At 30.8% G+C, this 18,899-nt stretch overlaps 1 protein-coding gene across 1 annotated transcript in view; it reads left to right on the top strand.

Annotated features, from left to right (window-relative positions):
- The window catches only part of LOC129914413 (protein dachsous), a 231,187-nt gene that overhangs the window by 65,316 nt on the left and 146,972 nt on the right, over window positions 1-18,899 (top strand). The window lies entirely within an intron of this gene.

Here is an 18,899-nt window from a genome sequence, read left to right as displayed (position 1 = left end):
TTTGATTTCAGTATTCATATGGTGATAAAGTTCAATTTTAAAGTTCAAGTGACCTCAACTTTAAAATTGAATTATATTCAATCGCTCCACTTAAAATAGAAATAATTTAAATACTTTTTATTATTTTTGTTATTTTTTTCTTCGTTATGGTGATAAAGACCATCGTAATCGATCGGATTTCAGAAATTATCAATGAGGAATTTTCTTCTTTGCACCTGTTGAGTCAAAATACTCCAAAATTGTCATTAAAAAATCATAGGTCGGTAAAAATTTCTAAAAATTAAGTTGCTTTGCTAGATTGAAATTAGTAAAGCCTTTTAATAAAGTCTTTTAGGCTTCTTCTTAGGTTCTCTTATATTAAATTGTGTTTTAACGAAATAATACGAAATCTTTAAGTTTCAAGTTTTTTGAAATTTAGTCCGCTTTTTTCATGCGATATTTGATTGTTATATCGAGCTCAATTTTCATACGAATCCTAAAATAAATTACAGATATTTGTACCAAATTTATGGAATGTTTTAACATTTTGTTTAGGATTTTATCTTTCTCTGGCTAAATATAGGTCAAGGTATTTCCCAACCCAATGAATTCATCTTCATTCTTTTGTTACAAAACGTATCAATTTTTATTAAAAGCAAATTACATTAAATTCAATACCAAATTGAACAAAAGAAATTTTTATTGAAAGCAAAATTAAAAAAACAAAAAAAACAAAACTATTTTCAGACCAGTTCCAAATGGATGGTTATATGAACACTTCATTGTCTGTCAATAAAAGTATCATGATGTCTATAGTTTGAAATAATACTGCGGGTTTCACATCAACAATATGAAGTTCCTATAAGTCAAACAAAAAAAACTCTCCTTAATTTCGGTTTAAATTTCATAGACAAATATACACGCTTGCAAGTTATAGGTATATGAGTACAAGTACAAGTACCTTTACATTATTACTTTCTCTTTATTATTATGGTGTCTTGCAACTAAAAGAAAGATTGCTTTATAGGTATTGTTGTGATACCCTTACGATGACTTTGTGATGATAGACAGGTTGCAAGTTGAGTTGAGTAGTTGAGTTAACTTATCCAGAAATATAATATTTATATCCGTCGCAGTGTGCAATAAGTACCTACAACATATCATTTTTAAAGAGCCCATAGCTGTAGAAAATTGAGATTTGTGATAAAATGTTTTTATATACTTTAAGTGAAAGCATCAAAAATTTGTCAGTTCATTGATTTATTTATAGCTTTTTTTCTGTATGAAGAGGAAGATGAAATTTTTATAAAAGGTAACTGAATTCTTTCAAAAGATTCAAACAATAAAAATGTGTTAACACATTTAGAAATTTCTATCAATTTTCAGGAATTCAATCTGAGGCAATTTTTTTTTTTTTTTTTTTAAATGTATGGTATCTCAAAATCTATTTCATTTCTTTATTGAACCTTCCGGGAATTACGTTATTTTTTTCGACTAATTTCTCAATCTCCAATATCTGTCCAAATTAAGACATATTAAGACAGTGTCCTCAATTAGAGGCATTATCCATGTCCAATATAAGTTTCAAAATGAAATATTTCTCTAATATGTTTTGATTTTTTTTTGTTTTTTTTTTTGTTATATGCCTGTTTAACGCCGCAGATCATATCCGGGTGTCCATTAAAAACATCAAATTGCACTCTCGCACCGATTGTGTCTACATGAGTGTAAAGTCCACATCAAACGTGTTAGCATGAAAGACATGCGCAATCAAGCCTTTCTCTATATATAACTTCAATTTCTCAATCTCATGTTAGAGGCTCTATGTGAGTTAGATGAATAACATGGATCGAAGTGTAGAGAAAAAAAAAACACCCAACATCAAAAATCCAACTTTGAGTTTAACTTACTTTTTTTTTAATCATTTTTTTTTTATTTTTCAAAATCTATATGATGAGTGAATTGATTGAATTTGTTGTAATATTGCGAGGGAAAAATCTAGAAAATTTATTTTCCGCCCGAATTGAAATCATCTATACACCATCACCGCCGTTATTGATGGAGACTTACCTCTCCCTCTCAGTTGGTATAGAAAATTTGGTGGGCGCGTCCCCCATCAATTCAACCCAAATACCAATCTCGAGACGAAAACTGATAAATAGTTCAATGAGGTGCATAAATTGTGTTTCGCATAAGACACACACAAACACACACTCCTTTTACCTATGATTCCGCAAAGCCATATCAGCGAGGCTGTGAGGATGGCTTAAAGACTTTATATATACTACTTGCCTTGTAACGTTTTTGTTAAGAGAATTCTCTTCATTACCACCCAGCATGACCAATTCAGTTTAATAGACATTGCGCAAAAACGGTAATTGTGTGCTTGTGCTCGATGGCGGCGGCTGTGGCAGCAACGCGTACCGGTAAACTACCTGTTGGGGGAGATCTATATACAACAACAAGCAACACAACACCATAAGCATTTTACTTCTTTCTTGGGTAAAGCTACAATTTTTGTTTTTTGTTGTATTGGAATTAAAAGACAAATGAACTGCATGCAATGTTGGTGGAAAAATTTCCCAATCAATGTGAAAAATATTTTTTCTCAGCTTACCACCATGAAAAGGAGTTATATATATAATCACTCTGGTGGGAATAGAAAAAAAATAGTATTTACTTTATATTGATTTTATATAGTAACAGCTATTTTGGGATAAATAAGGGGTTTCTTTAAGGTACACTTTGGTACAATTATTTAGGTCATGCTTTTGGAATCAATAAAAAAAAAAACACTTGAAGGATATAAACTCTTAAAATTCTTAAATTAGTTTAAACTCCAAAAAAGAGGTTGTCTGTAAATCCGGTTTACGGACTATGATTTTACGTGATAACGTCGTAAGAAAACAGGGTGTGTGCTTTTAAAATGAGTCAATTGAAGCGTTTATTTATTTCAAACAATCACAATTTACAAGAAAAAGCTAAAAAAATTAAATTTTTTCTTTTCTCATTATTTTAATTTTTTTTATTTTAAAAGCTTACAAAAAAAATTATACCACTAAAAAGATAAATATTTCTTCTTAATAATAAAACCATTTTTAAATTTTTACAATGCGCAAAAAGTATTAAAAAAATTTATTAAAAACAATCATATGAAAAAAGTGAAAAAATTATTCCCATCACCCAAAAATTCATTTTTTTTTTTTTAATATAACAACCTATAATAAATTTTATACCACCTGAAAGCTTATAGCTTCAGCTCAAAATATATATATCGATCATGTCTATTAGGCATCTACAAAAAGAGCTAGAATTTTTTGAACTCGATCAATTTTCATCAAAAAAAGCAAAAAAAAACATATAATTTTATGTTCTCACGCTATTGAATCAATTTTTTTTAGACAACCTATTAAAAATTTTACATCATGTAAAAGCTTATAATTTCACCTTTCATATGACGTTTCAATCTTATTTCTGCGATGCCCGGAAAAAAAGTTAGAATTTTTTAAAGCCAACCATGTCGAAATTTCAAACTGAGATAACGGTACTTCCCAAACTGGTGGCTGTTCATGATCAACAGATCTCCACAGGTGTTTTGAGGTATTTCGCAAGTTTTTTAATTTAACATTGTTTAGCTTGTAGTCATTGTACAGTTAGGTGTGATATACCAAATGAAAGGTAACATCATCAGAATGCTCAATAAAGTTAAATCAAATTTGTATTTGCTTTAGATCAAAACTTTATTTTACCGTTATCTCAAAATTGTGACTATAAAATTGATTGAAATTTGGCACGAAATAGTCCTATTATCTATCTACAATATAAATTTCATTTATTTATCTGTTGAAAAAAAAGATAAAAATAAAAAACGGTTAAAAAAGGTAAAAAAACAAAAAAAAAACTTGTTTTTCCTGTTATTCGGTCAAAAACGATTTTGAAATACCAAGTTTTTGCACATGTATGTACACAGTCATAGACTACATGTTCTATAAGCTTGAGATTTTTGAATGCTACAAAAAGTTTAAAAAAACAAAAACTCACTCAAAAATACCCTAAAATAAGTAGCTGTTTTTGCAAAAATTCATATTTTGAAACGCAGAGAATTAAGAAAAATCCGTATCAGACCCCTAACTTCTTTTTTTATTATCTTTTGAATGACGTTTTTCAAATTGTCAAAAAAAAAATTCTCCTACCTAAAATCACTACTTTGTCAAAGGTCTACCTCATGTTTTAGTTTTAGAAAACCATTAATAGCTTGGTTTCTAAATTTTTTAGATTTTTTTCAATACCATTGTCAGTCTTGCAATTCATTTATCTATTGATTAAAAAAAATTCAACTCTTAACATTGTCGCGTTTAGAAAATAGCCATTTTTTTTAAATTTTGTTTTACCCCAATTTACCCTATTAAAAGATAGAAGTTTTTAAAATCCTTCAAATGTATTTAACTTTAGGTTATTATCTTTCAAATAAGCTATGGAAGATTTTTCTACCTCTAATAGTTTATTTTTAATTTTGAGTTGAAATTTTTGCAGCACTGCGAAAGTGCGAGAGTGGAACGCTAGAAAATGGCGTCACTTTTTTGTGGTGGCTGCCAGGATTCATCATTCATCGATTTATAAGACGTTAGGTTAGGTTAGGTTAGGTAGAAATGGCTGTCAGGAAAACAACTGACACACTTAGACCATTTATTGGTCCGTTGTGATACCATGATTTTGTGAGGAAATTCCTCACTAATTAAACCAGTTGGAGCTTTTAATAAAGCGGTGAAGGTTGAAGATGTCAGTATTGATTAGTTCACTGGTATCTTCTAAGAAATATTTTTCCAGGTATTTTTTACGTCTACTGGAAAGGGCAGGACATGAGCAGAGAAGATGTTGGATTGTTTCTTCTTCTTCCTCATCAAGGCAACTTCTACAGAAGTCGTTAGAGATTACGCCAAGTCTTATGGCGTGTCTTCCTATGAGACAGTGTCCTGTTAAGACACCTATTACAGAGCTGATATGCAATCTGCTTAGAGACAACAAATTTTTTGAACGTTTAGGATCTAGCCTAGGCCAGATCTGCTTGGTCGTTTGGCAAGTTATAATGTTTGACCATCGTATGTTTGTTGCCTCTATAGCTTCTTGCTTCAGCATGAGTTTGCACGTTGCGATTGGTATACCAATATTTGCCTTATTGGGTAAAATTGGTATTAGAGTTCCATTTCTGGCGAGTTCGTCTGCTTCACAGTTTCCCAGAATATCTCTGTGACCCGGCACCCAGAAAAGGTGAATGTTAAACTGTTCTGACATCTCCATGAGAGATGATCGACAGTCGCGGGCAGTAACGGAGTTTGTGGAAACCGAAGCTAACGATTTAAGGGCGGCCTGGCTATCAGAGAAGATGCGGATATCCGATGTAGATATCACGTTTTCTTTGAGCCAAGTCAGTACTTCTTTAATCGCCATTATTTCCGCTTGGAACACGCTGCAGTGATTAGGGAGACGGAAGGAGAGACTAACATTAAGTCTATCGGAGTAAACCCCGCCACCCACTCCGTCATTGGTTTTAGAACCATCTGTGTAGAAATGAATTGAATCATCTCTTAGAAACTCGGCATTGTCCCATTCTGATCTATTTGGGATGGTGACTTCATAATTATTGCCGAAAACCAATTGTGGGGTGGTGTAGTCGGAGTGACTGTGGATTGATCCGAATGAATTCAGAATATTTGTGTGGCCAATAGAGTTATTGGTCCATTGAGAGATGGCTTGGAGTCGAATAGCAGTGCTCGCGGCCACCTGCTTGCTGAATATATCTATGGGTGGAAGATTGAGTAATATATCAAGAGCGGCGGAAGGTGTCGAACGGAGAGCTCCGCTGATGCACATGCAGGCTGAACGTTGGACTTTGCTTAACTTGTCTCGATATGTTACTTTTTCCAGAGCAGTCCACCAAACTGCTACCCCGTAAGTGAGAATAGGTCTGATGACTGCAGTGTATAGCCAATGAGTTATTTTAGGAGATAGTCCCCATTTATTCCCTATAGCTTTTTTGCAAGAAAAGAGTGCCACTGTGGCTTTTCTTATTCTTTCTTGTATGTTGGTTTTCCAGTTTAATTTGCTATCCAAAATAAGACCCAGGTATTTGGCTTCGCTGGCAAAATTAAGTGGAACACCATTAATAGAGGGGGGGTCTAGTTGTGGAATTTTATATTTCTTTGTAAAGAGGACAAGTTCTGTTTTTTGAGGATTTACCCCCAATCCACAGTTTGTTGCCCATTTTAGTAGCTTATTTAGAGCAGTTTGCATTAGTTCTATTATAGTATGGAGATGTTTTCCTGATATGGCAATGGCGACGTCGTCAGCGTATGCAATCACTTTGAATCCATCTACTTCTAGACCGACTAGTAGTTCATTAACCACTAAGTTCCACAGGAGTGGGGAGAGTACCCCTCCTTGTGGTGTACCTCTACTAACAGATCTTCTTGCTGAGAAATCTCCTAGAGTTGAGTTAATAATTCTGCTTTATAAGACGTTATCACGGAAGAAAATATCAGCATTTTAAGAACCGCTAAAACAATGTAAAACACAATTTAAAAGAAGAATTTTTTCCAGATTTTCGACCTCAACCCATTTTTGATATTGTAATAATTAGGTTATGGCAAACTCCTAAATTCACCATTTTGAATACCTTAAACTTAAATTATAGAAAAAAGCCTTCATTTCCTTCTTTTTTTTGTGTGCAGCATATCCAATAAAACAAAAAATAATAATAATAAAATTAGAAATAAAAACATTTCTTGGTAAAGTTGTCATTTTCATCGAAATGACATTATCAGTTGCATTCATGCAGAAATAATCATAGGGGTCGTACTCTATGCATGCACTTACCTTTATTATTACTTGACTCGAAATGAAAATATATATATTTATATATATTATTTCGTGTATCGACAATATCGCTGAGAGTTAACTTTCAACAACTAAATTATCAATTGGTCCATAGGAAAAATTAAATTAAAAAAAATCAGCAAGCAATCGTGTGCTGATTATATTGCACGGGTTGAAATAAAAGAAAATCATATGTACATGCAACATTTGGCTGCACAGACAGAGTACACAGTGGCAATTTTTTGTTATGTTTTTATTGTAAATATAGGCGTGCGTTAACGTACATACAACTCCATGCTATGACTAGTCATTTTCAGTCAACCACTCAAGTAGCACAAAAGTCTAAAATACACCAAAATATTTGGTTTATTTTTTGCACTTTCGTGATATACATTTTCAATATAAAAAATACACCATTTTCTCGTATATAATAAACTCCGGTGGTTTAAAAAATATACCGATTTTGGTGTATAAATGGCGCTAGTGGTATATTAAATGATCTGGTTTTTGGTGAAAATTATCCCTTTGAAATTGAAAAATACACAATAAATCTATGGATAAAATACACCATTTAAATTATTCTGATTTAAAATTTGAGCCAAAGTTTATTTTTTACCTCAAACAGTTTGATGAATTCTAATTCACACCATTTCTTATGAAATAAATGAAAATGAATTTTTATTCACTTTCATAATATTGCTATAAGAAACTAATGGTTAAATATGAATTTGTTTGCCTAATTTTAAAACGAAACACATTCTGTCTACTAATTTTAGATACTACCCCCACTAAAAATCGAGCGCCTCAAAAATGTCAGTGAATTAATGATTTTTTTTCGATTTTAAAAATCAGTTTTTCAAAAATTATAATTTTTTTTGTTGCTTTTACATTTTTTTAGAAGAGTTCTTTTATAATATAATATACCGAAGCGAAAAAACCAAGAATTCGGGATAATTAGGTCAATAAATATACTATTATAGTAAAATATTTAATCGCTGTCTTCTTTTTTTTAATGGCGGCCATTGAAAAATATGTCGTCTCCCACTTATGCATTCTGGTGAATTTTATGTCCACAGGGTGTACTTCCTACACCAAAGAGAGTGTACAAAATATACCGTTTTGGTTGATTTCAAAATCGATTAATTTTATGCACCATTAGTGGTATATTATAAAAACAACTGAATATCGGTGTATTTTTTGCACGGAATCTTAAAAAAATGTTGAAATTTTTTACAGAAAAGACAGTGGTATAATTTTTATACCAATAATTTTGAGAAATACACCATATTTTTTCAATTTCCTCAATTTTACACCAAAATTAATGAATTTACACTGATTTATACACCAGTGTGCTACTTGAGCATTGGTAATAACAGGATTTTTATCGATGAAATTATTTTTTTTTTTTCTTGAAACAAATAAAAAAATAACTGGTGCATGCAGGAAAATGCATAAAAAGACAAACATATTGGCAAAACAATTTGGGCAGTTGTTAGGAAAATAAACAAAAATGAAGAAAATTTATGAAAAAAAAAATGAGGCAGATATAATTATTTAGCTTGTTTGTAATAGATTTTTGTTGTTGTTGTTTTAGTATTGCATTGTGACATGTGTAGGAATGTACCAGTGATGGGTATCATTTAAAGATATTGGATGAGTGCCAATGTCAGGTTTTCCCTCCTACATTGATTTTAAAAACTGTACTTACCTTCCTTAATTCTATTATTTACATTTTAAATGAAGATATGAATACATGAAGTGCATACTTATTACTGAATAACCATTTTGTATGCACTTAATAGCTAGTCTTCGCAATTTATTTCTAAGACTACTGTTTTCCTTGCCTATTTTTCTTACATGAACTTCTTGAAATATAAGCCGCGTTATAATCAAAGAAAAACCCATTTTATTTGAGAACAATTCTAGTGAATAGTTATAGCTAAAAAGAGACCAACATAAATTAAATTTTTATTTTAAAATCTATAAGTGACTGCGCAAAATGTAGCAAACCTCTTTCCCAGTTCCTACAAAGTCACTCTTAAGTAACTTTGTTTATAATTGTTTCCATTTCTATAACTTTAAACTACAAAAAAGTGTCAAAAATCGAAAAAATGAAAACATAATGGATCAAACGAAAGAGCTCAGCTTCGAACTTGATTTTGAAAAAAAATGTAAATTTACTATCAACAACATTTCTTATTATTTTTTTCTTACGCAAATTATAGAAAACACAGTTAATCCCATCTAAATCACCAAAAAGAACATACAAAATGTATACAATCAAAAGAGTTGAGGTCCAAACTATTCTTTTTCTCTTCTCTTCATCAGCTAATTTATTACTTAATTTTAAATCCCAGTGAACCTCTTTTTAACCCATATTAAAGTCTAAAAGTGAAAAATATTTAATGATGAACATGATTTAACATATGCATCTAACTAATTTTGATGTCTGCTCCAGTATCCATGATCAAGCTCATGATAAAAATTAACTTAAACCAAAAAAAAAAAATGAAAAAAAAAAATCTATTCAAAATGGCCTTCAACGAACCATATCAAGTTTCAACCAATAATGGTGACCATCGTCGTCGATTGGACAATGTCAACAAAATTAAAAGAGACAAAAAAAAAAATTATAACAAAAAAACCTGTGATCACAAAGCCACTAACAAGAGAAGCAAGTTACACAAAAAAAAAATTAAAGAAACAAAAAAAAAAACTGAACCACAAACTGACAGCAACATTGGCTAAAATTGCAAAAAAAAAAAAAAAAAAACTAAGAAGAAGACAAAAAAAAATGTCCTCAAAAACATTTTTTTTTTCCTGTCGATAGGTAAGGATATTGCTTGAAAGACACACAAACACACTCACATAAATGAGAAACCAGAGGAAAAACAAAGCAATTTTTTTTACTTCAAAGAAAGAAGAAAAGAACAACAACAACAAAAAATATGTCTTCAAATAAATTGATGTCGAAATCTAAACAGAACAAAGTATATCTTGGTTGAGATATACGTCGCGTTGTCATCGCGTCGTTGTTGTCGTCGTCTGCCCTGTGTTGGGCAAACTTAAGGACATTTTTGTTTTCTTTTTTATCATATACCCACTGCTCCACAAAAGTAGCCTGCGCTTACTGTTAATGCTTATTCCTTTTTTTTTTGTCTCAATTCTATGAACTGGGATTCAGATGTGAGATGTTTTTTTTTTGTATTTTACGTTTTGCTTCTGCTTTGCATTTCCGAAAAATGTCAACTGGTGATTTTTGATTGAGATTGACCGCTGAGCCGCCGCCACCGCCGCCGCAGTCGTCGTACCGCCATCGCCACACCGACCGGTGTGCTGCCGCTCTGGCTGTCCCGAATAATTTTGTAGAGGACTTTTCAGATAAATTCACCGTCATCGTCATCGGTTTGGCGGTGGTTTGTCGGGATACTTTTAACTTTGTGTCCGCTTGTGGTTTGTTGTTTCCTCAAACTGACACTGACTCTTTTTTTCTTGATATGCAAAATGATTGCAACTGACTTATGAGGACAGAAATTGTCTCAAGGAGACAAAATGTCAACCAATCGGTAAAATGCATCGAAAATAAAAAATTAAAGGGACACCCCAAAAAACTCATAGATAGACTGACTACCTTCTCAAAAGAGAAGAGTGTGTCTTCGCCCCAAACACAAGAAAAATTTGCATGAGACTATGAGTTATGCGGGTTTGTGATGCCAAAGGCCAAGTGCATCTGATTGGATGTACATTTTATATATATGCAATTTTTTTCTTCACCGATGCAACTGCATCGATAAGGATTTTAAATTAACGAGATATGTCAAGTGGGTATTTTGAAAGGTTTTTTTTTTGTTTTTGTTTGATTTTTTTTTTGTGTAAAAATGTCTTATGTGTCGTTCTTGTTCTCTGTTTGGGCTTTTTTGAGAGATATCAGAACATAATGACATTACAAAAGACTTTTGAAGATATTCAAACAGATTTTAATCGTAGTTTTTTTCCAACAAAAGATTTGCCATTGAATAAAAAAAAATTAAAAAAAAAGAAATACAAAACAGAACAAGAAGACAAGTTTAAGAGAAACAGAATCACAAACCAAGCGAATTGATATATTTTTTTTTAAGTCTGTTTGGTATCCTTGGAGGCAAGATGTTGCCCAATTCTTCAAAGGTACTATGGCTGATGCTGCTTTGCTCTGTAAAAGCCCCCTTTTCTGCCCTTTTCTGGTCTTATTTATGCAATTTTTTTGTGTGTGTTGCTTTTCGGTTAGTTTTGTTTTTGTATTTGATTCTAGTTTGCTCTGAATATCTGTGGTCTTTGGATGATGATGGTTTTGTGTTGTGTATTTTTTTGTGTCTTCTGTTATTTTTGTTTGAGATCTGTCAGCAGGTGAATTTATGTTGGGTACTTGACCAGACTGTAAATCATTTGTTTTTTTTTTTTTTTTTTGTTTTTATTTAGACTTTTTTTCGTATAATTTTGTTTATATGAAGAAAAAATTGTATCTTATTTGGTTTTTATTCAACAGAAAATGCAAATTTGTATATATTCTTTTAAGGATCAGTTTTTGATATCCATCTTTGGTTATTATTTATGTTAATATTTAGTATTTAAAATGCCAAAAATTTGGTTTTAAAGTGACTCATATCCATATTCGCAGTTGCAAAACTCAGAAACTATAAAAAAAAGTTAAGCTTTCCGCCTTTTTCAGTCACATAAATATTCAATTCAACACTTTTTTAATTAATACCTAAATAAAACTAAAAAAAAAAAAACAACAATAACCTTGTAACGCCTTGCATATTGAGTTTTAAACAGAAGTTAAGAACAAAAAAAAAACACGAAAAATGCATTGTCATTAAATTAAATCTTATTTCGAATGAATATACGCGCCACTGGTATTTCTTGTTTTGGTATAATTTTACTTTTTTTATTTTTTTTTTTTTATTTAATCCCAATTAAGGAGAATCAAAAAGTAAAATAAAAGAAACATAACCATAAGGTTTTTTGTTTTGCATATTGTTAAAGCTTACTGGTCTTTAGCAGAGACAGAGCGTAGATATACAGGTACAAATATTTATGACAATTATTGAAAGTATTTTTTTTTTGTTCTTGTTTTTTTTATTGACTGTTAAATGAATTTTATCGTTTCTTAAATGATTTTGAACAATGGTAATTTCATGAACACAATTTATATTGGATGACTGCTGATTTCTTTGAAATTTCAAAAATTTATTTTCATATTTTTAAATTGAATATTTTTGTGCTACCGCATTCTCATCGAAATAACTTTATGTCATCTGAAAAGCAGCTGTAAAATACTGTATTCGGAATTTAGGAGGCAAAACTATTTTGTATTCAAAACCCATAAAAAATCTAGGGAACTAAGTTATACGAGAAATCCAAATGAGACGGTCTAAGAAACTGTAACTTTCTACGTTGTTTCTTCAGCAGAACTTTATTTTTTTTTGCTGCATGGTAGTTGAAATATTTATCTTCCTTCTTTTTTCGACTAGTCTCTTTTCGAGTTGATAGAAAACAGGCCTATCCTGAATTCCCTTTGCCCTCTAACTATTGGCCTATTCAGTTAACGTCATTTCTTTCCAAGGTAACGCTAAAATTCTTTTAAAAACCAAGTTTTCTGCTCAGCTCTTTTGTTTTGAATAGAAGTAATTTTTATATTCTTTTTAATAATAATATATTTTCTTCATAAACTCGTTTAGTAAAACGGACACTTGCTGGAGTCTGAATTATTTTTTAGAGTAAAAATTAAACAAAACAAAGTTTTCAAATCATTTATCAATAAATTAGTAAAAAAAAACTAAACTTTTGATTTGGTTATTTCCTTTAAATTATAAAACGCCTTAGATGATAAAAGAAAATACGTTTTAGAAGATATTAGATGTTTCCACTTTAAACGAAAGTCAATTACAAAATTTTAAAAATATACTTAGCCAATATTAAAAGTCTTTAATTACTATTCCTTCCTTATTTGCGGTAATACAAAACTTTTAAATAAGGAATTACATATTTTCTACAAATTTTTGACTACTCTTTTCCTCTTTTCGTAAAGGCACCGCCAAATATTCATTAAAATAACATTTCAAGGCAGGGAAAATTTTTATTTACCAAATTCTATTAGAACCACAAACATCCTTGTTTATCAAAATGACAATGAAAAACCATAAGAATTCCACATTAATTGTTGCATAATAGTCTCCTGTAAAACTAAACAAAAAAAAAAAACCTTTTCCCAAAAGTGTTTCTCAACCTCAACTGAATTCATTTAACTTTAGGAGCACCCTGCATTTATATATCCCCATACCACAAACTCATTCATGTGTGTGGCTTAGCCATTTTAATTGCTTCAACCGATATGGTTAAATGAGTGGTATTCACTCAGTAAAAAGAAATTAAAAACTAACAAAAAACAAAAAAAAAAAAAACATCCACACAAACCTCTTTTGGATTACAAGAAATTCAACAAGTTTCCAACTATTATTGAATTGACTTTAAAACTAGCGATACAAATGCCAGATAAGAGAAAACCCATCTCCTTATACAAAGTAAATATATTACAAAATGAAGTTTGAAGTTGCCTCTTTGGCTATATCCACCTGACGTAAACCGGCCATGTTAGTATGATTATTACCATTAACATTATTATTATTAATATTATTATTATTTTTATTATGCTATAGCTACTGCAAAGTCATAACTATCGAAAGTTTATTTATAATACCTTTCTCGTCTACCTATACTCTCATCGTTTGTTGTTGTGTGTATCTGTTGTATAGGAACGGCTGCAGTATACGAATTGAATTGAATGCAAATGGAATCCTGACATAATTACCCGATAAGTTATCCTTTCGGATGCTTAGAAATTGGTTTTATTGCTTTGGGAAGATGTTTAAGATGCTGCTGCTAGTCAAAATGGATGTTAAATTTTTTTTTTTTTTTGCTTTAACTTGATCGTAGGGTATTTACTATACAGTATCAGTGTGTATAGTTTCTTTGGAGATAGATTCAACTATGCAAATTTATTTGTCACACATACAAGAGCACCCCATACGAAACCATACGAAAGAAGGTATACCTACACTCTTCTTGTTTGAAGAGGTTTTCAATCGTGTAATTTATGTTTTCACGGAAATAACATTCAGTCAGTGTTGTGTTTGTTTAACTTTTGTTTATTTGCCGGTCAAATGCTCGTTGGGATAGGAAATTCCACAACAATCCAGGAGAAAACTTTAATTTTAATTCTCCACAATGCAAGGAAAATTGAAACTTCTTTTTTATGGAATTAATATGTTGAGTTGTTATCAGCACATTCTCTTAACGGTCCAATCCAGGGTATGAGACTAAATTATGAGTTTCTTAATATTGATACGGTTTTAAACCAATTTCCATAAACACTTCAAATAAATATGAATTTTTGTACCAATTCGAGTTTGCTGCCCAGCTCTTTTGTTTTAAATTTTCTTACTGAAATGTGTCTTCTACAGATTCTTATATTTTTAACTTATGTCCTTTGTAAAATTCACCAAATATCAATCTTTTTCTTAAAATCAAGTTCGCTACTCAGCTCTTTTGTTTCAAATAAAATAAATCAAATGTGTCCCTTCTTTGAGTTCTTATACATTCAAATATTTTTCTTTAAATGTTGAACACTGTTTGCCTTTTATGCCAATTCCACAAAGGTTCATTACACCCTAGCTTTACAGAGAGGCTATATCTACACATAGGAACATTTAAGTTAAAAATAAAAAAAAAAATTTAACAAAATCCAAACAACAAGCTGAACGCAGAGGATTCTCGCAAACTCTACTATATACCTCAATGCTCACCTAGAAGATGCTGCATTTTGTTTTTGGTGTTGATTCAATTAGCAAATATCTCTTCATGAAAATATATTCACAAAGATGTGTGATAATATTAACTCAGAATCTACACACCAATGTGCTCTTTGTGAGTTTGGTTGGCTTGCTTGCATCCTCAGTGGCAGCAGCAGCAGAGGGCTAAAACATCAGCAGGAGCAACCAACAAACAGCGCACCACCATCGTCGTCATCATGGTCGTCGTCACCATCGTGGAAGAGTGTAGTGTGGTGTTCTTTTCAGTCAGCGGGTTGCCGTATATGCAAAATAGAGTCTCCAGAGATTCTTTTTATTTTTCTATTTATCTATTTTTTTTTGTGCATTTTTATTTTTTTTTTTGCACAAAACTAAAATAACATAGACAGCACTTAACAACGAAAAATTTTCCGTATGAATAAATGGATAAAGTGAAGAAAATAATAGAAAAAAATAAAAATAGAAAATAGCACAAATAAATGGAAAACAAAAAGTGAATACTTTGCACATCTCCTTTTTTTTTTTTTCTTTTTCTCCCTCTCATAGTCTTATTCATTCTATTTCAGCTTATGTCTCAAGCTTTTGTTTAGTTTCATAAGAACTTCTTAAATAGTGAACACACATCTTTTTCTATTTGCTGGCTGTTACTGGATGCTGCATGTGCTTAAAGGCAATGTCACGACAATGCAAATTTTCCTTCTTCATTCCATCAATATACAAATATATCTATGGTGTCCCTTTAGCACAACAAAGTCGTCGTCGCATGCATGCATACACAAAAAAAAAAAAAAAAAATTGAACTCGCCACCGCATGGTTATGGTGATATTCCATTAAATCTATTTTCCATCGGAATGGTAAGTAGCACAAAAATAAAAGAAAAAAATATATAATGTTGGTGGTAAAATGCTCACTTTTCTCAATTGTCCCTTACTTGGATGGCAGATACACAGTAGTTGGCGATTATATAATTCCAATTTTGGTTCGAAAGGATGCAAATCCTCTCGATGCACACAACAAAATTACACTAAGCTTCCTTTTTGGTGTTAAAATCGAATCCTGTATAAATGTTTGAACATGATTCTCTTTTTCTATTTACAGACTCAGTAAGTGAGTGAGGGAGGGAAGGAGTTAGAGGATATCCTTTGTAACATAGAATCGAACAATAAATGACCACAAAAGACTACTTATACGACACCGAACATAAAATACTTAACCATAAGGGTTATTAGTTAGTTAAATATATACACACCATACAGACAACAAGAAGAACCTTTAGGATAAAATTCTAAATATCTACAGATAGTTTTGTGTCCCTTCTAGCCACTTTACGTCGATCGATTGAAGCGCCGCCGCCATAACACCGCCACCATTGGATTATAATGTGGCCTTCTCAACGCATTCCCTTCTTTTACCCCTTTTCTGCTCTTGTAAGTGAAAGAAATTCAAACAAACAAACAAATATCTGCTGTATTTGTTTTGTATTTTTGTCTTGGCTACCCAAAAATGGTAAGAAATTTTAAAAGTGAGAAAAACAATTGCAAACCAAAAAAGAAGAAGAAAAAAGAAGATGAAGGAAGTTTCCATTTTGGTTTAAATTCTTTTTGTAGTCTTCCTCCAAACGAAATACTTTTTTCTTTATTTTTTTTTTTTTGTTTGCCTTTGAAAATACCAAGAAAAAAGAGAAAGGAAGGGAAAATCGAATGAAAAAAAAAAATATATAAACAACCATATCCATTGATATCTTTATTATGTGAGGAAAAAAGTGAAGCAATCGAGTCCAATAGACCAAAACATATCGAGCACGTCTTGATAGTTTGGAAAATTTTATATATATATATTTTTTTTTGTTTTATTGGAAAAATACTCGAAACATATCACAATATAATGAAGAGATTTCTTTGTGGCTATTGTTTTCTATTTTAACTGTTTTTTCTGTATGAGTGTATTTGTGTGTATGACTATTAAAGTATTTTTCTTTTCCTAAGTGGATATCTTAGTTAATAACAGTAATATTGCTATAGCACCACTAGCAAACTAGCGCCAAAGCAGCAATCTAGTAATATGCAGGAAATCATTTTCCAATTGCAATACCAACACACACACACACAGAGGACTCTGTATTTGGTAGTGCTGATATGGTATAACAGTCTTTATAGTATACTTTCAATTGTGCCAGAAGAGTTTTTGGTTGATTTCATAAAGTAATTTAATGAATTTATACCATGAAAACAGTAAAAATTAAGAATAGGTAATCAAAGTTTTGTGACTTCCTAAAATTACTTTTAAATAAGTTCAGGTAACGTAATAGTTTCGTTTTGTGGTGAATGTACTTTCCTTATTGTTGTTATAATTTTCATTTAATTGAAGTGGAAAAAATATAATGTAATTCAATACCAAAAACATCTCACTTTAAATCGTTTGATAGTTTTTAATTTTAAGGCAGCGAAATAAGAAACAAAAGAGTTGATGTCGAAACCTTTATTTAAAAGATTTCTTCAATTATCCGGTATTGAAGCCTTTTAAATAAGAGAATTTGAATCTTAAATTGTAATCAAAATGCATATTATATTTCTAGTTTTTTTTTAGTTTTTCAACCAATTTCTATTTTCAATTAACACCTTTAACTTAAATCGCGTTCGCTACTCAGCTCTTTTATTTCAAGTAAAATAAATAAAAAATCCCATCTACCAACTATGCAGGTTTACAAATTCTTTCAAAATAAAGGTTCTGATCAGAGTCTTTTCTTTAAAGAAATGTCAAAGTAATGCAGTATTTGGACTAAAAACAGGGACAAAACTTGAATACTTTATGAAATCTCTAAACATCATATCTCTAACATTTGTATCACATTGAATGGGCTTCTGACGATCATTCTGCCATCTAATACAGTAGCAACATTTTTGTTTGGTGATACGGTGATTTATTATTTTGTTTAGGAAAATGTCAACTATATTCCCAAGTAGTTTTAAAAAGACCTAAAATCAAGTTCGTTGTAAAACTCTTTTGTTTTGTTTGTCAACCTCTTTTAAGTCATACTTCTGCTTTTTGGATTGAATAATTCGCATCAAAATTCACTCTTATACTTTAAAAGTCTTTTGTTTGCCTTTAATATCATAAATGTGAACTTTTGTTTGAAGCTTATAAAAACCTGGTGGAAATACAAATATTTTTGTCTAAGATTGAATTGAATATATGGACTAATTTTTTTTTTTTATTTTTTTATTTTTAATAAAATAGTTTCTTGAACGCTAAGCAAATCAACCTTTACCAATGCTTGTTTCTATTTTTTTCAAGTTCCACTCCATATGGTTTCACACGTAACATTTCCTTACAAATTGAATGTAAGTACAAACCAAAAATACTAGAAAATCAATGATTATTGAGTAACATTTGTGAGGTCAGTCAGATGTTATCCTGTATCAAAAAAAAATTATTTCATACTACCTATACAACCCGCAAATGTGTGTTAGCTACATGCAGGAGGTAATATATTGTTAAAAAAAAAAATAAATGGCATCGTGAAAAAAACCTATCATCAGTTTAATAGTAACCATTCCCACTCAATGTTTTTTAATCGAACTATAAGTTATTCGCTTTAATTTTTAAACTTAGGTATATATATGTATTACTCAAAACAAACGCGCGTGTGATTATATATATTTTGTAACATTTCATTTAATTTGGCATTTTACCCCCCAAGAATCACGTTTTTTTTTGAATGAATGAATCTGAGCAGAGCATCGATCGACGAAATAAAAAAGATGTAGGTGTATACTTTTTTTCGATAATTAATACACCACACCATCAGACATATAGTTTAGAAGAAAAAAAAAAAAAACGTATAAGTCATGTATCGTGGACTGGATGTGAACAAACCAAAAAACACACACATTGTACTGACTTTTGTACGAGTTGTACGTTCACGTTTGTTTGTAATTATTTCGAATCGCAACTCAATTTTTTTTTTCTTTTTTTTTTTGTTTACGTCTGCGAACATTGATATTCGCGGATATCTGAAATATTTATCGCATGTCTATGTTGAAATTAGAAAAAAAAAAAAAACAAAATAGACACATATTGAATTCTAAAGGTAATTTAAGATTTAAAGTTGATAATGTCTTCCTAGAAATTAAACACATGATCGTGCAGTTCAGTGTGCAGTTTTTTGAGGTTAATTTAAAGAGCATGCAATACTATTT

The sequence above is a fragment of the Episyrphus balteatus genome, chromosome 1, assembly GCF_945859705.1.
Source record: "Episyrphus balteatus chromosome 1, idEpiBalt1.1, whole genome shotgun sequence".
NCBI lineage: Eukaryota > Metazoa > Arthropoda > Insecta > Diptera > Syrphidae > Episyrphus > Episyrphus balteatus.
Note: the sequence above shows the minus strand (reverse complement) of the source record. Positions and strands in the feature narration are given on the sequence as shown.